This window comes from Cibotium barometz, chromosome 52 (assembly GCF_041138505.1).
Source record: "Cibotium barometz isolate CiBa-2024 chromosome 52, ASM4113850v1, whole genome shotgun sequence".
Lineage (NCBI taxonomy): Eukaryota > Viridiplantae > Streptophyta > Polypodiopsida > Cyatheales > Cibotiaceae > Cibotium > Cibotium barometz.
Window position 1 is genome coordinate 9,336,569 of NC_141097.1, and position 24,248 is coordinate 9,360,816.

The following is a 24,248-nucleotide window of genomic DNA, read 5'->3' on the forward strand; positions in this document are numbered from 1 at the left end:
AAGAAGGTTCTAGCAAATGCACATGGGGAAGGTGTGGAAAGAATAGCTCCAAAGAGATGGGAACTATTGAAAGATCTTTGTGCTTGCACTACCTCGGACTGCTTGGATGCAAATATTGTTGTCTTGCGTGAGCAGGTGTGGGCAGATTTCAACAAGGTTGTGCGGTTGATGGATGTAAGCAGCACAACTGAGGAACAATGCAAATAATTTCAAGCGAAGTTACAAAGCTTCATTAAAGCGGTGGTCAACACATGGGGTAAATTGAATATCATGCATTACATGGTATTCCGTAGATTTCTAAGGTTTGCACTAAAGATATCTTTTATTAATGCATTTTATAGAAATGTGGTTTTGTTCTCTGATTATAGCACATATTGTAAGCAGCACAACTGAGGAACAATGCAAATAATTTCAAGCGAAGTTACAAAGCTTCATTAAAGCGGTGGTCAACACATGGGGTAAATTGAATATCATGCATTACATGGTATTTCATAGATTTCTAAGGTTTGCACTAAAGATATCTTTTATTAATGCATTTTATAGAAATGTGGTTTTGTTCTCTGACTATAGCACATATTGTACGCCCATGGCGCATGGTTCATGAACACATATGGCTCCATTGACATGTAAAGTACCCAAGGAAAGGAGAAGAGTCATTACCATGCAAGAGGAGTGTACTTCAAGAACACATGACATGGAGGTGGTAAAACTCACACAAACTATCTCAAGGAAATGTTTGATTGGTTCTTTCGATACACCTTTGGAAAAAACATTTCAAGGGAGAGGGCTTAAAGGTCCAAATTGGTCTAGCTTGCCAAGCGGACAGGGAAGGGGAAGAAAGCACTACGGTGGAGGGTGGTCACTGGAACCCGCACGCCATGCTGCATGGAGGATAACATGAAGGAGAGTCAAAAAACTTTGGGCCCCTATTGATGTCTAGGGTTTTGGTTATATGGTCTAGGGTATAGGGTTGGGTATTTCAATGCTTATAAATAGCCTCCTTAGGACCCCCCTCTCATTTTCCATTCCATTGTTTCTTTGAGCACTCCTTGTCATGGTAGCCATGAGCGCTGAGGAGCTTGCACATTATTTGCTTGACCTATAGCTACCCATTCTAAATGAAGAGGAGGATTGGAGAGAGGGAGATTGCGTTCCCACATCTAAGATTTGCAAAACCTTGGCGGCGGGGCGACCGCATTGGCCATACTTCTTTGGTCAGTAATGTGTGAGAGCCTTAGAGCATCATTTGTTTCATGGTGTAAATTTTTGATGATTGAAAAACTTGTTTTGCACGTTTGCAGTGTAAACCGAAGTGTATTACGCCACATCATAGGTGGTAGAGCCCCTAGTGACCCTGTAGTGCCACAAGAAGACAGCCTTAGCCTTGCGCTATGCCGCAAACATTGCAAAACACCGAGAAGCTATGGTGCATAACATTATCCAAGTACTTGACTCCCCTACTGTTTCAAGCACAATTAAATATAGTGTAGCTCTAAAGCTTGCTCCGAATGATTTATTTCCCTAGTTAGAATCTTATATGGGATGGAATTTTGATGCCAAAATTTGGCTTGTAATACTCACTTCTACCCTTGTTAGATGTTGGTTGGTTAGCCTGTGTCGTGGGGACGCCAGAGCCGCACAAAACAGTAGCCGGGCAACCACCCTATCACACAACCGTGTGTTAGCACCGCCAATTATCAGGGGCCACCGGAATGTAAGCTAGAGTACTTTATTACGAGAATGGCACTTCCTTAACACCCAGTCGACACACCTTAACATCGGGGGAATCACAGTACCAATGGATACTCCAAACAGATAGTATAAAAGGATCAATCTTGAGCTTTGCAAGGCTAGCTGTTGATTGTATCATATTTTCTCTTTGAAATAAAGCAAGAGTGTTCTTTTGTTTATTCTTTCTATATGTATGCGCTTTTTCCTGATTATGTCTCTATATATTCATCTCCGTTCATATATTATGTTGAGTAAAGTTTTCTGTTAAGTCATCGTGTCTTTATACTTCTTTCCTTAGGCGATCATCGTAGCCTGTGGATTGTGTTTGTTTTGTGCTGGGTTTGTATTCGCTTGGTGTATGCTGAGCTCATAACTAGAGAATCTCAGAAGGTTTCTTGGGGTAGTAAGTGGTCAATTCCCCTGCCAACACTTTGACTATCACGATGCTTTTTGCTGTTTCTTGTTGGTGCCATTTCTCTTGCTGCCTAATTGTCGTTGTGTTTGAATCTAAACACTGTTTACGGGAAAAATAGGTAATATTACCTCAAAATGAGAAACATTTGGCATCTTTTAAAGATTCCCTCAAAAATTTCATTTTTACCTCCTTTTCAAAAAGTGGTCTATGCATGCATAGAGCTCTATTGAGAATTGATAAATTTTAGGCCAACTTGAGCTTTTTGAACAAACTTTGATTTTTTGAAAAAGTTATATTTTCAAGGAAATTTTGAAAACACAAAAAAATATATGTTTGAACTTTCAAAAAAAGATGCTAAATCAAGGGGACTTTTTATCGTTATTTGGAATTCAAAACACAAATCTTTAAAAGTTCCAAAAAAAGGCTATGTAACAAACATAGGAAAAACACTTTTTTTGCAATTGACAATTTGTTGGATAAATGTAATCCCAACTCCTTAGTCCAATTTAATATGTGATGGATAGGCTAGTGGTCAGTGGTGGTTGGTGTGGAAAGCCTACAAATGGTTGCTGCATGTTGTTCATGCAACTCATGCAACTAAAAATAGGGTAGAGGAGTCTCTAAATAAGGTACAAGTCGTGATCAAGTGATTATGTAAGTTTGGTTCATGTCTAATCATAATTAGTGTCTTCTTGTGTTAATCTCAAAGCAATTTTCTGTATATACCAATTTTTGTCCCTCATATTCATGATGTTTTATACATGCTTTGATCCACCTTGAGTATGTTTTGATCGATGTTCATAGCTGAATTATCATATCCAACATTTGGTATCAGAGCTTGACCCAATTAGTTTTAGTTGATTAGCAAAAATCTTAATCAATCTCTTAATCACCATAGCCAATTTTTCTCTGTTTGAACCACATGCTATAGATTGCTTCCGTGCTTGCATCTGAGGAGATGATACTCCAATATTTTGATATAGGCTTTTAGCTTTGCTCCCACGCATACCCTAAATCGAAGATCATAGGCCAATTTCATCTCAGCTGCATGAATTTCCCATCGCCATCAGCACAACCCGTTTTCTGCTAATTCAAACCATTCGCCGTCATCTCTACAAATTGGCCTAGTTTCTCTGAGACGATTCAAGGTCATCAAGTGAGGATTTAGCATATCAAATCTTGTGATATTTGGTTCACCATAGCTGCTGTACGAAGACATTTTTCAGTCTCGCAGGTTTTCTGCTTCTTTTGCTCCCGCAACATGGTGATACTTATTTTGATTTATATTGATGATATTTGTATTATTTGGGCTTAAATCATCTATATGAGCAAGTTTTTAACATCAAGCATCATATTTCATCATCATGAGCTCCAAATTTTTCGACAAATTCAACGAAACTGGGTTTCATACCTGGCAAATCAAGGTGAAGGGCTACCTCATGAAGAAAAATCTGTGGAGTACGGTCAAGCCAATACTTATTGTAAGATAGAAATTGAATATGAGGACAATATGCTTGAGTTGCCACATCCACAACTGTCAAAATGCATTTTTTGCATATACCAGTTTTTGTCCCTCACATTCATGATGTTTTGTACATGCTTTGATCCACCTTGAGTATGTTTTGATCGATGTTCATAGCTGAATTATCATATCCAACACAATTGTCATTATCTCACTAAGCACCATGATTACTTGGATTGAGTGCCCTTAACGAGATAGAAAAAGCCTCCTCTTCACAATTTCATTTTATTGAACTCAACTTTGAGGTAAGAATTTTTTGACTCTTTCATGCTTGTAAATTTATTGATGCACTCTCTAAACACTCAAATATAAATACACATTTTTTTCTTCCATTGTAATATATGCATTACACATTTCTTAATATAAATTTTGTTACTTGACCATCTTTTCCTTATTTTGTCTCTCAAGAATTTCTTGATTAATTTGGAATTTTCATTGTACCTAGCATCCTATAAAATTGTTTTGATTTTTTAATCATTTTAAAGATTTATATTTTTCTCTTTATTACTATACTAGTTTCTAGTATCCTATTTGTTGATTATGTATGTGTGCATATGTGTATGGATGTGTGAGCTTGCATATAAGAGAGAGAGAGAGAGAGAGAGAGAGAGAGAGAGAGAGAGAGAGAGAGAGAGAGAGAGAGATATGTGTGTGTAACATGAAATAAACATAGGTGGATATGTGTGTATAAGAGAGAGAATAGAAAGAAAGAGGGGTTGAGGTGCATGGGAAGGTTTGTGCGCACGCATGCTAGAGGTTTGTGTATGAGGGTGATACAAGATGGTGTGCGGGCTGGGAAGGCAGTCACCATGATATGGCTGCTTCTTGAGCTTATGATTTTTTTATATCAACATATGATTTTCCTTATTCACATCACAAAAACCATGTAGCTTAGTGTTAGGGTGTAGTGTTGGTGCAAAGACACCATAGATACAGGTCTAGTACTTAGCATGTATAGGTCAAGTACAATAAGTATCGCAGGTACTGTAGTCGGTCATAGTTTTTCCATATGACCATCATACAGCATACGCATAATGAGTGTGGATTCATGATTGAAGTATGGTAAAAACCTCTAGCTTAAAACAAATGCAACACTACTTTGTTGAGTATTTTGTTCAAAGAACACATGAAAATTGAGTCATTAAACATGATGGAGAATAGAAAAAACTTATAGTTCAAAACTGTAAAGATAATAAATCTAATTTTAATCATTTTCACTTATTGTATGAAAAGATGATGAGTAGAACATTGCATTTCCATTTTGGTTGTTTGGTTGATTGCAACATGATTTGAGTATGATAATTGTACCCACATAGATTACTCGGTGAATTACGTACTAGTATCTATTATACGCGCATCAAATGGACACAAGATCTTAAATTTTGAATGTTGACTCCACATGATTCTAATTTCTCTACTTATACATTGTGAGGGTTGGAGCCTCTCTCTCCTCTTCTCAAGATTGCACCACTATTAATAGCTTTGAGCAGCCAAAAGATATTTGTGTGTGTGTGAGGAGGAGGAGGAGGAGGAGCAGATGTTGGGGTGATAGACCTTGCAAGGATTGCACCACTATTAAATTTGAATAGCTTTGAGTGGCCAAAAGGCATTTGCATGTGTGTGAGGAGGAGCAGATGCTGGGGGTGACGGACCTTGCAACAATAAACCCATCCGGGCAATCCTACGACCCTTTGCATGGGGGGAGAAGATAGGTCAAGTAGCTTTTTAGTGCTGATGGAAGTTTAATAATCAATTAATGCTTTACAAGTTTACAGTGTACACTACAAAGGGAGGGCTTGAAAGTTGAGAGCAGTTGCTCACCTCACTGATAGCGGCTTCTCCATTAGGCTTCTCAATGTCGCGAGCTACCACGATGGCTGTGTATCCTAGACTCTAGTATGATTAAAAGAAAATGCCTCCTCTTAGCCTCACCCGTGTACATTAGTGAGCATGGTGCATGCAATAACAAGTCAAGAATCAAAACTTATAGTAAAAATGACACTGTGCACAATATCAAGACTTATACTCAGAACTTCTTTAGATAGTTCTAACATGCATTTAATTTCATGGATGGGGTCTACCCAAGAGGTGGAATCTAGATAAAAACCTAGGTATGCAGCATGGCATGCTCTGTGGATATTCAATAAATTTTTGATTAGTTTTGACTATAAACCTAAAATTAGTTTTGGGCACGTCTGTTTGTGAATTTCATATGCATTCTACCATTTTTCATATGCAAGCATAGCATCCTCTGCACTATCAAAAGTGCCCAACCATAGTTGACCTATTTTAGTAGGATCTCGAATCTCTATAGTAAATTGCCCCAACAGTCGCCCTCTCTCATGCCATGGTAGTGGTGCTAGGCACCCACTTCATCAAAGCGAAAAGAGGCAGCAACATCACTTTCTTACCCATGGGTGATAGGTACACCTACTATGCAAAAGCAACTTTGTTGACATCACATTCTCGCTGTCAAGTGTAAGAAGCTCAAAATAAAAGGAGTTTTTGATGAAATGGCTGGGAGTTAAAGGTGAGAACAAAGCTGAAAGGTAGTGGGGGAGACAACGTTTATGGGTAAATAGCAAGCTCAAAACAATGCTGATGTACTAGACTTTGAGCACAAAGTTGATGCACTGCATCGACTTTGTGTGTAAAGATGACATAAGCATTTAAAGGATCTTGTGTTGAAAAAGCGCATCACTCGGAGGATCTTTTTATGCAAGTGGACTTTCTCCAGCTGCTTCCCTTTTTACTGTTGTATAGTTATAAGGTGTCGTACTATTCTTTGTACTGCTGCCTACAACTGCACCGACTCTATACTAGCTATATTATCTTGTACTTGCACGATTACCTATTATAGTGGCCTCCACCAGTTGTACTTGAGAGTGCACCTGCGTTGACTGTACCAATTGTTGTTGGGTGGAGTTACCTGCATAGTCACCTGCACTAGTTGCACCCAATAATACCTGTTGTACTTGTAATGTACCTCTGTAGTAGTCATGTGCACCAATTGTACCAACTACATAGTTGATTCCATACGCATATGGTTGAGTTGTCCCAAAAATCTACTTAGCTCTTTCTCATTTGTTGGAGTTGGGGCTTTCTTGATCACCTTGACCTTGGCTAGGTTGATTTTATTCCTTCTTTGGAAATAATGTGGCCTAGTAGCATTCTGCTTTGGACAGCAAGAGCACATCGGCCAAGACTAATTTTGATGCCAAGCAGCTCCCAACAGTTATGACAATTTCTCGGTAGTCATAGTTAGCATTTGGTTGGGCCACATTCATCTCTCTAGTTTGCAAAGCTCACAAATGTGGCTTTTTAGGACACCAAAGTGAGACCACATGTAGGGCCTTTTCCTACATTAAATTGTTTATTTGTGTTGCCTCCAAAGTCGGGTGCAAGGATTCCTCTATCTAAGAAAAAGAGATAGTTTTCCAAGTGCATCTGTGCCAATCTGGAAAGGCAAGAAAGGGAGGAGAAGGGAAACATTAATAATCATCAACAAGTACACTGCCTTTCATTCTTCTCCAGCCCCTTTTGACTTGTAAAATTGCTATCTTTATCCCATGGATGCATTACATTGACTCACATAGAATAATTTATGGCAAAACAATCAAGGTGGAGGTGGCACAATTCATGATATAGACCATCAAACCTATAACCTTATATAGAGTCCGGACTTTGATGGCTAAGATATCAGTAATCTAGGCCAAATATTGACTTCATTCATATTGCCAAGCCTTAATTATGGGATAGATGAACTAACCTTGCTAGTTGTGGCATGACTTAGAGTAACAAGATTAATAAGCTAATCTTGGAGAGTCAAAACTTGAATAATAATGAGATCAATCCACTTACATCAATGATAAGGATTCCAATAATCAGGGCCTGTAATTAGTCAAAAATGTCATTGGTTGAAGTCTTATTGGGACTTTCATATAATTAAATTCTAAAAATTTGATGCAAGGCTATAATAAGCTTCCGATAATCATCCCCTAGTTTATGTGATAATAGACCTATTCTACCTCATGATTGCATCTTCCAGGTTGGCATTGTATGCGTGATTTGAGTTGCCTTGTGCAGCACATGTGGGTTAAGGGTGATGGGAAGGGCATCGAGAAGGCATCCTTATTGCAACTTAGAGTCCTTATGGTACATCAAAGTGGATATAATGCATCAACTTTACAAACAAAGTCAATGCACTACATAGACTTTGTATGTAAAGATGATATCATCATATGTCAAAAATAAGATAATAAAACTTTATGTGAAAAAATAATATGATTGCTCACTTGAAAATCTAGGATTGTTTCTAGTAGGTTATTCAAATAAGACCTTGCTTTAGCTAGAACACTTTTCAATTGAGGGCCAAATTAACAGCTTTGATATTTGTAAATAATTCTCAAAATTAAATGATAATCAAGAATTACATGTATACTCTAGCATATCAAGAAAATTAGGATAGAATCCCAAACATTGGATATTTGGCACTTCATGGTGTACTCTATTTTTCGAAAAATCCTTAGGTAATAAATCTCATAATTATCTACAGTCTTGCTAAGGCATTATTTCTAGTATGAAAATTGCATTATTTCTAGTTTGATTTTTTTATTTTTCATTTTGAGACTCATTCACATCAAAAAAACACTTTTAAAATACATATTTAGAATTATAAAAATAGATTTATTTTTTTCCTTGGGTTTTTATATTTTACAAGATGTTTTCAATTGCAATAAACTTACGATGTTATTTATTTCTATTTTTTGTGAGTATTTATCTCCGCGTGTAGTGTGTATGCATAGTATTAAGATTGCAAGTTTTAATACTTTTACAAGTTTTGTGAAGTGATTGTGTACATATTGAGGTTTAACATTATTTTATATCAAAATTAAAAACTTTTAAATTTAAGAAGATCATACGTATTCATTTTTATAAAAAGTACAAAAAACCACATAGTTTATAAACATAGAGATGTAATTCTTGATTTGATTTAAAAAATATCATATTTTAAAGCCATTTTCATGCTTTCAAGAATTTTCAAAGGGAATCTTTTTAGGTAACCCAAGTCAGTTACCTAAGTTGTCTGATAGTGTTTCTACTCTCCTTATTTTCAAACCCGTCCTTCATGTAAGCATGTGTAAGGTGCTACTTGGCGTGCAACCAAGCTCGAAAATTCCTGCTCTAGTCCTGAAGAGAAACTCATCACCTCTAAACCAGAACAACTCGACTCCCAATTTGAAGAGGAGCTAGTCACCCTACCAAGCATTCCACATGGCTATAGATACGTCATGTCTTAATTCGCTTGTATATATTTTTTAGGACATATTTTTGTAAATTTTTTATTAATCCTAGCACCTAGCCCATACCTAAGAGGTAGCTACCACTAGGGATAACTAATATACTTCGAGAGCATAAGAACTTGGCATACTCCGTTGGTATATATCCTACACTGTCTTCAAATAGAAATACCTTCTACTAAGTCTTCTAAGAATCTAGAAATCACTCACCACATTTTAACAACTAATTTAAAACTTAAACCAGCCAACTGCGTGTGAACATTCAAACAATATATCCCAAAGTTAAAAGCACATAAAGAATAAAAGATAATGATTTGAATACACCTGTTATAGTGCTCATTGATGTTGTTCGTTTCCATTGATGCATTGCTGATGTTGTGCAGATTGCTTCTCTTTGCTCTTTGTAGGCATTGCATGTCTCCCGCCTTCCTAATTTGTGTGTACGGTAGGTGGACTATTGGGGTGTGTTTGTATGCTCTTGTTTAGCTGAGATCTCTTCAAAATGTTTATTAACAAACAAGAAAAGAAAAGAAAGGAATAAAATTTATTATATTGGTGCCAATCACACCGAATATAGCCGAGGGGAAAAACCCAGCGGGAGAAAAGTGCCCTAGTTTGTTGATCTTATTGTGGAGTCGATGAGCTTACCCTTGCACTGGTGGTGGTTCTGTATCCACTTCTGCTGGAAAGATGTTATCAATCACTTTAGGATGCAAGGACAACCCTGTACAAAAATCGGCCTCTGGAGAAGGTGGTAAAGGAAGGAGTGCTTCCTCGCGAAAATATGGCATTGGTTCTATGGGAAGGTTAAGCAAACAATTTTGATTTTGGAACGGCTCAATGTAGGTACTGATAGTGATCCAAAATTGACATGTTGAGGCTTGGGGAAGGAGGGCTTGTAAGATAGGTGGTTGCAAGTCATTTATGCATGTATCCCTCCATTGTTGTGCTTGAACCTCCTTAGGTAATCTATGTTGATTTGGTTCTCTCTCTGGTATTCTCACATTAAGAAGGTTATGGCATTGGGGTGTAATTTCCACAATTTGTTTCATTAAGCCCGTGCCATATCGTCGAAAGTAAGAGTGGCATATCCAACAAATGTGTGAAGCTTCTCCTAATACGAGTCGTGCACACTCTTGACAATGTGGAAATGGGTGATGCTGTTGATAGAATAAAGTGACAAAGTGATGCCCACAGCAATTTTCACCTAAGGGAGCATAAAAGTACCTAGAATGAGTTTGAAAAGGAGGAGCACTATAACCCCCACGATGTTTAGGTTGAGTACTATCAGGGTCAATGCATGGTGGACATATATCTCGCCAAGTATCCATCAGGAGGTATCTGGTCGTAGAACAATGAAATTTAGAAACACTCATATCCATCATTACAATCCCTATCAAAAACATTATAGATAAGATCATCTCAAAAAGAACACAATCCTCTAAAGGCATAAGGAACCACATTAGTAAATGTGAGACTTATTCAAACACTGATCTACCAAAGAGCTTCAATTGTAGTGTTAATGCCTTATCTTTGGTTTTGGGTATGTCCTTCTTAAGATGTGGGAAGGTTAGCAATTGTCGAGGAATTTGAGCAAGATAAGAGGATTTAGGCATTGAAGTGCTAGAATCTATGCTCAAAGGAGACTCATGTAAAGTTGGGTACACAAGTTGATGGTGGAATTGTGTAACTAGGAGAATTTGGGACAACTGGTGATTCAATACATGTTTTGGGCAGGTCAACACAAGGAGATTTGTAGGTGCTATCACAACCACCTATCCTATCTTGAAGAGGCTGTGTTGATTTCTTTTGCACCCACTGATATGGAAAACCAAGGATGGCTTTTGGAATCTTATTGATACACTCTTTTACCTCTAGCAGACCATGGCATTTGGGAAGCCAAAGTGCTGTTGCACCCTCATAATAGCCTTGTGCTTTAAGAACATGCTTTGGGACCCAACGAGTAACAAACTGAGGTTTAGGCTTGGAAAAGATGTGTTTTTTAGGAGGCTTAGCAACTAGGCTAGATGGCACAAGTTTGTACGCATCTTTGGGTAGCCAAATTGATAATTCCTTCTTGCCTGGCCTTCTATGAGTAGTGACTAGAGTAGTTGGAACATACCAGCCATGGCCCTCACTTGAGGACTCATTGATTATCCACATCATTTGTGTTGGAGCTTCCAGAGCAGATTTTGAAAGTGGGTTGTGTAAGGTAGAAACACCACCCTTTTGACATGATAAAGCTCGTGGAGTAGCAGATCCCAAGATGCAATCAGAATCAATTTGTAATTTTTATTGTCTATTCTTCCAATCTAATGAACAATTGGTAGCACTTAACCACGACCGAGAACAGCATCTACCACTGCCTTGGACTTACTTGCCACATAAAAGGGAACAGACATCTGGTGATCCTGAATGGACATCATAATGACACATTTTTCCTCTATAGGGTTATCTTCACTTGAGAAGCTTTGTAAGTCAATAGGAATGTGCACAAGTGTTGGTTGTCCCAAGGCTATCCATGTGTCAAACGATAGAACATTATAATCTGCACCAGAGCCAATTAAGGCAGAGACAAAGTAGGTAGTCTCATGAAGATGAAGACACACTTGAATATTGAAAGGATCGACATATTGTTCATCAGTAGCCAACTGTAAGGCCAACATAGAAGCCTTACGACGCTCCTTGGCTTTTGCAACTCTAGCTTTAGCCTCTTCTTGAGCCTGACGTTTAAGTAGGTCATGTGCTTCTTTCCGTGTGTGTGCAGCATGCATTTGTTGAAGCATGGCTTCAGTTAATGGTTCATTGTATTTCTTGAGACGACTTCCATTAATGAAGTTAGGTATTTGCTCACCTTCTAGTGTCTCTAAACACACTGCACCACTTGGAGTAAGCTCATTAATCACAAACGGTCCTAGGCCATGTTTCTTGAGCTTTCTCTTATGCTTCTTAAGTGTGTACAAGAGCACAAGGTCCCCTTTTTTGAATTGGCCAGTTGTTACATTTCTATCATACCATTGCTTTTGTCTCCTCTTCTCGGCATACATCCCCATTACTGCCGCACAAGCGGGTCTCATCAAGCTTTTCCAATTCTTCAATGCGTTGTGAAAGTCATGACCAGTCCAATCCAATTGTTTAGCAACTCGTAGAGTAGGTACAAGAAATTCAATGGAAAGAATTGCATCTAGCCCAAAAGCAAGCTCAAATGGGGTTGTGCCCACCACAGATGTTTTATATGCTGTCCTATATGCCCAAAGAACTGAGTGCAACTTTTGCTCCCAATCAGTCCTATGTCCCTCAACAATCTTTGTGAGTGCTGTGCAGAGAATCTTGTTAGTACTCTCAGCTTGTCCATTGGTCTAGGGATGATAGGGTGCAGAACGCTTGTGAATTACCATAAATTCTTGAAGCAAAATCTCTATGACCTCATTCACAAAGTGCACACCTTGATCACTAACGATTTCAATAGGTAAGCCATAGCGTGTAAACACGTACTCATACAAGAACTTGGCTGTGGTTCTGGCATCATTTTTGACTGTAGCCTTTGCCTCTACCCATTTGGTCAAATAGTCAGTTGTTGCGACTATAATATATTCGGCATGCGTGTGACGAGCTGGAGGTTTAATGGGACCGACAAAATCAATACCCCATTTTGCAAAAGCACGTGTGCTTAACATAGGCCGCAATGGCATATTGTCTTTTGTGATGGGAGGTTTGGTCCTTTGACAATCGTCACAACGTTTTACATATTCTTCGGCATCCATTTGTAAGGTTGGCCACCAAAGCCCAGACCACCTAATCAACTTAGCTGTGGTATGGCTCGAAAAGTGTCCACCCCCAACACCTACATGTGCATGAGTCAAGATTTTCAAGTAGTCAGCTTCACATACACACATGCGTAAGTTGCCATCCTTGCCCCTCTTGTAGAGTTGGCCCTCTATCAGCATATAGTTTGCCGCTTCAACTTCAATAGCATGCTTTCGATGTTTAGGAATTTTTTGATCAGTCTGACCATGCTGAAGATAGTCCACAATATACTTACTCCAACTTGGTGTAGTTGAAATTTGGAATAATGTGACATTATGAATTGGCTATTGAATTTGACATGAAGCACAATTAGGAACAAATTTTTCAGCATCCGCATGCATGGTAGGCCACCATTGCCCATCCTGAGATATACGTCGCACACAAGTAGTAGCTGATGCATGGATTCCACCGATACCCGCATGTGCCCATTCCAAGATCTCCTCATATTGGTCAGGGTTAGGTATAAGCCGCAACACTCCATCATTACCCTGACGATATAATCTCCCTGAGATTAACTTGAATGGTCGCCATAGGTCCACATTAGGACCCGCTAGTTGTATCTGCCCACTTGTCAAAATTTCTAAGATGGATTCAGACCATTTAGGGGCTGTCTCTACAAGGAAAAGTGTTGAATCTAACATACGCCAGAGGTGATTCGAGACAAATGATCTGCCCTAAGATGAGTTGTTCCTTTTTGGACTGCCACTTCAAAATCAAACTCAAGAAGGATGATAAACCACCTCACAATCCTTCCAGTTGCACAAGGCTTATTCACCAAATATAGCAATGCTTGATGGTCCACAAAAAATATGAATTTGTTTGCCAAAAGGTAATGGCGAAACTTTTTCACTGCATATATCATGGACAAACCTTCTCTTTCTGTTGTGGTATAATTCTTCTCAGCATTGTTCAACTGTCGACTAGCATATGAGATTGGGAAATCCTTATTATGTTCTCCCGATTGAGCCAAAATACATCCAATTGCAAAGTTTGAAGCATCAATATGGACATGAAAGATTTGGTTCCAATCTGGTGCCCGTAAGATGGGTACAGTCACTAATGCTTGCTTTAACTTTTCAAAGGATTCCTCACACTCATCAGTCCAATTAAACTTTACAAGAAGAGCATATAATGGTCTGGCTAGGACAGCGTACATGTAGATGAATCGACGATAATAGCCACAATGTCCCATGAATGTTTGTACCCCTTTAGGGTTGATAGGCCGAGGTAATGAGACAATGACATCAATTTTATCCATATCTATTGAAATTCCATTGCGAGAAACAATATGGCCCAAAATTTTTCCTTGTCTTACCATGAATTTGCACTTGTCAGGATTCAAGCATATACGATAAAGTTGACACTTTTGAAACACAAGTCTGAGGTGTTCTATATGATCATCACGCTCTTGTGAGTGAACACATAAATCATCCATGAAGATCTCAAGAAATTGCCTAAGGTACTCCTTGAATACATGACTCATTAATCGCTGAAAGGTTGCTGGTGCATTTGTTAGACCAAATGGCATAACACGATAGGCAAAGATTCCATCTTCAGTATAGCAAAGGCTATCTTCTGTTGATCCTTTGGATCAATTGACACTTGATTGTAACCGAAGAATCCATCCAAGAAACTATATGCCTTTTTCCCTGCAACTCGTTCCAGAACATGATCCGTGATTGGAAGTGGGTAATGATCACGTACAGTAGCTGCATTTACCTTCTTGAGATTTACACATACTCGAAGTTTTCCATTTTTCTTCGGCACCACTACAATAGGGGAGACCCATTCAGTGTGTTCAATCTCATAGATAAATTTTGCCTCTAAGAGCTTGTCTATTTCTTCTTTTATCTTTCGTGCAAAATTCTCATTGTAAGTATAAGGACGTTGCTTGGAAGGCTTTGCATCCTCTCGCAATGGAATTGTATGCTGACATATGCTTGGATCAACTCCTTTGAGGTCTTTATAACTCCAAGCAAAAACATTGCGATACTCCTTTATTGTTTGAATTAATAACTTCTCCTCATCTAAGGACAAGTCTGTGGCAATCCACACATAGCAAGGCTCTTCTCCTGGCTTAGCGATATCAATCTTTTTTGCATCTTCTGGACCATCATATGAAATCCCTAGCATGCTTGGCTTTTGTCGCATGGGCTGTTGAAGAACAATCTTCCGATCTTGAAGAGTGTACTGTGTGAACTTGGGGGGAACATTGAGACCTTGTTCTTGTCCACTTGAGTCGTCACTCATTGAAGACCATGCGGTTTTTGAGCTCTCCTTTGCAATCTTGCATCAAATTTTTTTGTTCAACCGTTATCTTTGCACTTTTGACATCCTCTTTTGAATCGGTTTTAGACTTGAGTTTTGGTTTTTTTTCTTCGTTTTTTTGCGATTTTTGCTAACAGTTTTTAGCTTTTCTCTTGGTTGGAATCCATCTGATCGTTTTACTTGGTCTTTGATACTATCTTGTGCTTGGACATAGTATAGATATCCGTTCTTTCCTGAGAAGTGAGGTGGTGGTCGAGAGTGTTCATTCTTAAACTCCTCCTTTTCTTTTTGTAGTCTCTCACGTCGTTCCCTCTCATCTTGTTTACGGATTCTCTTGTGGCTCTTACAGCATTTACGTTTAGGTCGGCTTCGAGGGATCTCTACTCGAACCTCCCTTCCTCTCAAGAGTAGGCGTGCCTTTCCTATCTCTTCCTCAGGGATTATCACATCATTATCAAAATCAGAGTCCCATTCATCTTGCTTATCAGCATCATTAGCAGATTCGAGTGTTAAATCCTCCATTGAGACTTCCTCTACATGCAGTGCTGTTGTGGATGCATCCCCATGGTACAAAACATCTAGAAGGTCACGTGGTTGTACCATTCGTATAGGAATAATGTCATATCAATCTGAGTCACAAAATTGAATTGGCTTAGGTAAAGCACATGTCGATAATGTTGCAAGGACATGACTCCATTCTAGTGGATCAATTAAGTGCTCAGGGAAGGGTTGTGGAATGTATGCCTCATCTGATACACTTCGATTACCCTTAAGTCTCTCAGTGTTGAAATCCCTACATGAGACTCCACACATCCACAGATCTTCTCGCCCATTTGACAATGTAACTCTTGAGCCCTCAGATGAAGCAGAATCAAACTCATCTATTGGAGACCTCGTTACATCACGATATGAGTGATTCTTTAGGTTGACCCTTGTGATGACAAAATCATGTCGGAGGTACAAATAATTGTATCCCCAATCTTGAATCATCTGAAATTGTCGCATGAAAGGTCTACCCAATATCACTTCATAGTTTGGATGTTTTCCAAAATCCACTACTGCAAAGGTATGCTCATATTCAATCCCACATGTGGTGACCAATATGTTCTCAAGCAGCCCAAGGGGATGTTCTAAGCTTCCATCTGCTAGCTGCAAGCGCATCCTGGTACTCCTTATAGCTGGTTTGCCCCACTTTTCCCAAATGGACCTTGTCACAATGCCCACTCCTGCACCACTATCAAGTATTGCAGTTGAAGCTACTTTTCGCACTTCTAATGGGAGGGTAGCATTTCCCTGATTGTCCTCACAAAATTTTCCTACTTTGTTGATAGGAACTGGCATAACATGCTTTGTCTCAGGGTGTATAGTACAATGATGGTGACCCTTTTGTAGCAATACCTGCTCTGACAAACATGTGGCAATATCATTCCACAACTCAGGTCGAAGCTTTATCAAATCAAGCAAAGGTAAAGTACAAGCCATTGGTGCTGACAAATTAGCTTGCACGATACCCATATCCATCTTCTTTGTCAACCTTCTATGCATGGAGGGTATCCTCAAGGTTTGAGAACAGTTCTCATATTCTCCCAAATATGACGGTAAGGTTTTCATTGTATGCTTACTTCTAGGAGAAACAATTGTTTGAACTTCCTCCTGGATGCTTGGGCGTCTAAAGTTGTTTTCTGTGCTCCTGGTAAAATCCACCTCAGAGAATGGAGGTGAAATAATAGAGGACATATTCTCATTAACTTTCTCATGAACTGCTGCCCACATCTCATTTGCCATGTCCTCGTTAGCATCAATAACTTCATCATTGCATGGGAAGGCAAGGCTAGGTGGTGGCAGAATACCTTCTTTCAATGGGGTGGCAGAATATCTTCTTTCAATGGGGTGGCAATTGGTGCAGACTTCTCGCTATGAGATTGTGAGATGAGCTCACTTTTCATTTCCCGACTTGGCGACACTTCTGGTATGGTTTCTAATGTTGGCTTAAGAGAGGTTGGGCCCCGAGGGATAGGTGGAGGTGGTCCCTCAAGTATTGATTGAGCTTCCCTAATGAGTTGCTGATGTACAGCTAGATTGATCTTCTCCTCACTCACGAGGGTTTGGGTATTCTTGAAGCTTCTTAGGTAGCTCAGATAAAGCTGCAATGCGACTTCTATAAGCATCAATGATGGCATCTAGAGTCTCGGTCACCTTATCTACAAAAACAGAACCCCCAAAACTATCCTCGGTTGTACTAGCCTCATCTTGTTTAGCACTAGGCCCAGGTTGAGGTTGATGCACCTCATGCACTTCTTGGGATGTAAAAGCTTGATCCTTCATGTTTTGTTTAGAGACTTCTTGAGAACTAGTGGATGCACTTTTAGTTCACTTGTTGCGGTTCTTTTTCCTCCTAGTGGTCCTTTTTCTATTGGAATGTAGGGTCTTGTCCACTAGATTTGCCTTTGCATCCCTAGTTCGAGGTGTCTCATCAGTCTGCATTTTGACATTTCGTGTCTGTGATCTAGTCATGACTCTAAGTGGCACGACATCCTCATTCTCTGATGAAGGTGGTGATGGAACTGTCCCTACAAGGTTGAGTGAGACCTTTGGTTGAGAGGTGCCTTCCTCATGTGGTTTCACCAAACAATCCTTTGGGAAGTGTTCTACACAACACCCTAGACAATATCTTTCAATTGGTGGAAACTGTGGTACTGTTGTATTGGAACGAGCTGCTTGCCTTGAGCAATGTGGACAATCACGAGCCCAATGGGGTTCTCCGCACTCATAACAGGGGCCCATTAGTTTGGCTTCTACTTTCCTTTGCTGCCATTGACCTGAGGGCCCTGGAGTCCTAGGTTGGTAGCCGCCTAGCAATATCAAAGAGTTTTGTTCCCCTGGCCCAGTGCTTGGCTTGGATATGCGGGACTTTCAAAGAGATTTTCCTTGGATGAATATGATGCATATTCCTCCTCCAAATAGCCCGGGTTTACCAAGTCCCTACACATATTTGAATTGTCGTAGTCAACAACCCTCACAGGAGCAGTCCCAGGAGCAGGAGGTTGAGCTCCAAGAACAGGTCGTACTTGCTCTTGTGCCATCGGTGGCTTACGTTCAAAATTAGTATACTGTTGATGCATTTGTGGAGTCACTCCACCCCTTTGCTGCTCACGCTCCTATCTCATTCTTGCAATGCGAGTACATTCCTGTGTGGTGTGGGTAAAGTTCCAAGCACAGGCCTGGCACCACTTCTTTGTGGGTTGGTTTGTGACTAGAGGAGAAAAGGTATTACATTCTTCGGTTTTATGGTTACCGCCACATGCTCCACAAAGATGAGGACCTGTAGGTAGTACACTCCTCATTCGCTGCTGCTGTTGTTGTGGCTGCATGGGTGGGCGATAGGTTTGTCCCAATCTCCTTAGTACTAGGTTAGCTATCTGGTCTGGATTTATTAGCGCACTAGACCCTGAACTTTGGTCATCACCCCACTGATCTCTAGGTTTCACCTCAGGGCCAGTACCATCTTGGAATTTGAAGTTATCAGTGAAATCCATAGCATCATGGCAACACTCATTGAAATTTGTATGCTTCTTTGCATAGAGATGTGTATGCAGTGTTGAATTTTTGAGTCCTTTTAAGAAAAGAGAAATTAATCGACTTTGGGTGGGCTTCTCATCTTCTGGGCAATGATTAATGTACTGTTTCATTCTATTTACACAATCTCTAACACTCTCAGTCTCTCCTTGCTTGAAAGAGTAGATGTTTGCTACTGTGTCATGTTGAATCCCCATCAAGGAAAAAGCAGCAATGAATCTCTCTTCTAAAACTCGTAAAGAAGATTTGTCTGAAGCCTCTAGTGCCTGAAACCAAGTAAGGGCCTTTCCCTCAAGAGTGAGCCCAAATCCTTCAATTTGAGTATGCTTGTCAGTCACTTGCTTAGCTCGAACTGCTTGCCTAAATGCTGCTACATGGTCATATGGATCTCCCGACCCTTCGTACTTCTTTACCAGTTTCTGAAGAGTTGATGGCCTTACTTGTCTTGAATACTCATCATAGGGCCTACGGCCTCTCACCCTCAATGGAAATTGTTCCTCTCTTTGGTAAGATGGTCCACATGCATCCCAAATTGGTGTGGGTCCCCTATTACCTGCCTCACCAACCCCCTCCAAAGATCTTGTTACCCGCATTTCAGGAGGTGCATTTATGGGAGGCCGAGTTGGCTCCCCTACCCTCCGATTGTCATAATGAGAAAAACGTTGTTGTGGTGTGACCTGTGGTCGCACTTTTGGTGTAGGATAATATCTTGGTGCTAGAGTTGGGCTACTTGCAGTGGTCCATTTTGATGTTGAGGGTCCCTCTCTAGTGAACTCTCGTAGGGGAGGAGCAGTAGTTTCTCCAAGAAAGGTTGTCTCTCCTGGTTTAGCTGTATTTGTTGAGAACACTTCCATGAATAATGGTTGTTCTTTCCACGTGAGCTCCCGAATCTCCTTCCAATCTAAGGTTCGGTATTCATTGGCCCATTTATCAATGATTCGGTTCATGTGTCCTGCAAGCTTCTCGACTACCACCACAAGTGCTAGAGGAAGATCTAGCTCTGGCAATCTAGTTGTGGCATAATATCCTTCTAAAGAGTCCTTATAGACTTCTTGAAGTGGGTCATCCTGTAAGACCTTTGTCACTGGAATTTGTCGTACAAACTCCCATTGGTTCTCAACCCCCTGATCCATTTTGCTCTTGCCTTTCCTATCCCTTTCCAAATTTAGATCTACAAGAAGTAAATCATCTATGGATGGCTTTGAGGACTGGGCATTGGATGGTCCAAGCATGTCCGGCTCAATGAGCCAATCATCTCTAGACTCCCTTGCTCTGGAAAGCTTTGATAAGTCTAAGAACTCGCTTTTAGAGAGCTCCCCTAATTTGTCTACATTCTTTGTAATGACTACATTTGGTACCAACTATAGAGGCCAAAATAGAGAACATTTGTCATTGACATCTTCAATCCAAAAAAGTAATTAATACAACTCTAAAAAAGGAGCTATTTTCTAGACATACAACTCATGGTGGCATAGTTATGGCTCCTCATCTCATCACTGCTACACCATCACTCGTTGGTGTACCTTCTCCCCTGAGGAGGTAGACGAGGCATCCTCTTCATCACTATCCACAAAGACCATTTTTTCTTCTATGTGTACACTTGAAGCTAAGACTCCTTGGGTTCGCTATCGTGTTAGCACACCTGAGGATGTACTACCAAGCTTAGAGTTATTGAAGCAAGGGATATTCTCTTGTAAAATAGAAATGGTTGACTTTCTCAAGTAGCCTGCTTTTGTGAGAGTAAATTCATACACTAAAATATCTACCTCATCAAGTGGTAGTACACTACTGCTAACAGTGTTCTTTCCCCTCTTGCGCTTGCCCTTTCCTTTTGTTGTATTTACCATTTCCAAGCTATACTTTCCATCAAATGCATTTGCATGAGTTGTTCTCATCCACCAGTTCACTGTTAGTGACAATGTATGCTTGCCAATTTCATCTTTGTTGATAGCTATTACCTTGCCAATCCAAAACGGATGTTTTCAAGCATCATCCTCAGCTAGGGTAGCAACAAGGGTACCCTTCTTTATGTCTTGTGGATCACCACTCCACATCTTTTGAATTCTTTTTTGCCTTTCTTTTGATCGTATGGCTCCTATGTACATCTTTCTTGCTTTCCCATGAAGAAGTTTATCGATTTCTGTTGGAATTAGTGCTGCAAAATAAGTAATTTTTTCAGCAATAGTTGGCCATTGAAAAGAACTAGCTAGATTCCATGAGTTATTGTTATTCCTTTAAAGTATTTCTTCTTGTTGTTTAAAGAACATGTCCTGCCATTTTACATCTTGCTCTTTTGCATACTGCTTTGCCTTCTCGATTAGCAATCTTCTCTCTGCAATGCACCTTTGAAAGTTCATAGCATGACCTACCTTGCTTGCCTCCTTTGCTTCCTTTAAGCTTTCCAAGGGTGCCATTTTTGAAGCTTGCATAACCATGTCTGGAATAAATTTGAGAACTTTAAGGCCACTTGAAGGAAGCCACTTTGCATCATCAGTAGAGAAAATCTTTCCATACAATAAAGTTTGTCCAATTTCTTCTATAGGTTTAATCAGAAAGGCATGTTAAAAACTTAGATCATTTAACTGCTCCAAGCACCTCCTTTTTTCTATCCTTGGCCCATTAACAAAAAACTTGAAATCCATTGTCTCCTTCAAATTCTCTACCATTGGCTTTGGTGTGTAAGCTTTCTCTATAAGTGTCACCATGGTCGGCAAAGTAAATGCATTGTGGCGAGATATTTTTTTTAAAAACGTGCTAAACATTTGATCAATGTGGTCATGAGTGTGACCCACAAGTAGAAAATTCACTTTCACTTTCTTAAACACTCGTAATAAGGAAACTAACATGCTTAGGTATCCAAGAACTATTTGATTCTTATTCTCTCTTACAGTGTTATGTAGCTATAAATATAATATACTTGTGTTGGTAATGTAACTTCCCAATTAGATATCACATGATGAATGATTGTGATGGTTAGATTTGATACCTTCTTGTTGTCGGCATACATTCTGCATGATACTTAAAGTAACAATGAAGCCATGTTAAAGCATTTTGCCCTGTTGGGCCTATGGATAATAAAGGATCTAACGGCTTTGGTTTGCTCCATTTTTTGGTCTTACACTTCACCCTCTCAAGCTGTACATTTCCAAGACTCAAAGTAACCTTAAAGGTTGTCCTACATACTAATCAGATCTAAGGTTATATTTAAATTTTCCATGCAAACAAGGTATTAGCAGACCACTAAGAAGTTCATCTTGCTCTCGAGTGCTCATGTCAAAATAGCATGTTCGTAATGCCTTTAACTTCTGTAACCCAAACTTTGCTAGACATTCTTGCTTACAACATTTTTGTTTTAACTGCATCCCTTAATTGTCTATCTGCACCCACACAAGAAAACTTTTTCGTTTCAAACCATGGTAGGTCTTACCCCAATACATTGGAGATGATGTCAGCTGCTCAATGGTATCCAAGGCATCATGTTCATTACTACCATCATTTGTTGCTTGTTGTGGTGTGGAGGCTTTACTTGGAGAAGCAAAGTAAGGACTCCTTCTTACGACCGTAGCTTCATATGATGTAAAAGATAACCCTGGTAATTGCCCATGGCTTGGAGTGTCCACTTCTCTATCTCTATATTGAGTTTTTTAATCCTAGGAGAGACAAGGAATAAGATGAGAATGAGAGACCCTTTGAATGTGATGCGGTGGTAGGGAATGAGCTCCCACCCACTTGTGTAGGGGAAATGACCAATGGAATGTCTCTTCTAATGTGTTTCTCCTTGGCTAACAAATGAGCAATGAGAACCTAATAGCCCATGTGGCCATCATATAGAAAGTCATTAAACTTAATACATAATTAAGGTGGCACTTGATTAAGAAACCCTAGAATTAAAACACTAAATAACTACTATTTTTAGAACTATGAGGCTACATAAGAACTTGAGAGGCTCATTTGGTCACCTCGCATTGTGAGAGAGAGAGAGATAAAGAAAGAGATAGAGTACTATTTGGGCACACAAAAAGCAAAGCAACAAGGAGAGCAAATCACAATTTCAAGTCCCAACCATGGCAAGGTACACAAAATCTTGATCTTTATAAAGATTCCCTAAAGATTCCTTTTTCTTCTTATTACTTAAAACCTTTATTTGTGGTAACATAACATTCTTAATATTTGTTTGAACCTATAGGATATTTTAACTTAGATGTTAGAAAAACTATTATAAAATGTACTTATGTCTACCGAGATGAACACAATTTTAATAACAATAACTAGTTTGAAAAAAATCTTAAAAAATAAATAAAGTTTCTAAAGTATTTTTCTTAAAAGAAAGTTCACACAAAGAATGGCATGTATCAACTTTAAAATTTTTTATTTATGTATAAAAGTTAATGCATTGCATTAGTTGATGTTTTGAAATAAGTTTTTATATAAACAATTAATGTTTTGTATCAAGTTGATACACAACATGAAGGTAGGTTTGCAAAGTTGATGCAATGTATCAACTTTAAGAAGATGCACAACATCAAGGTGTCTTTGCAAACTTTATTCAATGTATGAACTTTAAGAATATGCACAAGATTAAGGTGACCTAGCAAAGTTGATGCAATGCATCAATTTAAGAAGTCTTGTTTTTAATGTAAAGTTAATGCATTTCATCAACTTTGTTAAGAAAAAAAATGTATGCAAAGTTGATGCATTGTATCAAATTTTCCACCCAAACTTGATGTTTTATATTGAGTTGACACAAAACATCAAGTTTATGTAGCAAAGTTGATGCAGTGTATCAACTTTAAGAAAATTTGTTTGTGTGTACAAAGATGTTGCATTCCATCAACTTTGTCACACAAACTTGATTTTGTGCATCAACGTGATGCACAATATCTAGTTTGTGTGGAAAAGTTGATGCAATGTATCAATTTTGCATACACAATATCTAGTTTGTGTGGAAAAGTTGATGCAATGTATCAATTTTGCATACACAAACAAAGTTTTTAAAAGTGGATACATTGCATCAATGTTTCCACATAGACTTGATGCTATGCATCAAGTTGATACACAAACATCTAGTTGGTGTGGAAAATTTGATGACGCATCCACTTTTTAAAACTTTTTTGTGTATGCAAAGTCAACTGGTGCATTGCATCAACAACAACAAAGTTGATGCATCGTATCAATTTTTTCACACAAACTTGATGTTATGCATCGAGTTGATGCACAACATCAAAAGTTGATGTAGTGCATCAACTTTAAAAAACATTATGCAAAGTTGTATAAACTTTTTCATGTAAACTTTTTGTTATGCATCGAGTTGATGCATAACATCCAGTTTTTGTGGAGAAGTTGATGGAATGCAAGAACTCTTTATTTTCTAGGGCATTCATATGAGATGGTTTTTGATTAAGCTAGCACAATGTTAGTTAGGTTACATGTATGTGCGGTAAGTTATTTAAACCTAACCATAGAAGAGCTATATCTAGAGGCACTATCACCTCGCGTAGTTAGACCAACAACTTATAGGCACCCGATAGGGTGCATAGCCAAGGGGGGGCAGTGTGCACGCCCCCTTCTTAGGGGTTCCGGGGGGTGGGCCATTATAGTAAAATCTCACTAGTTGTTTTCCGCTTGTTTG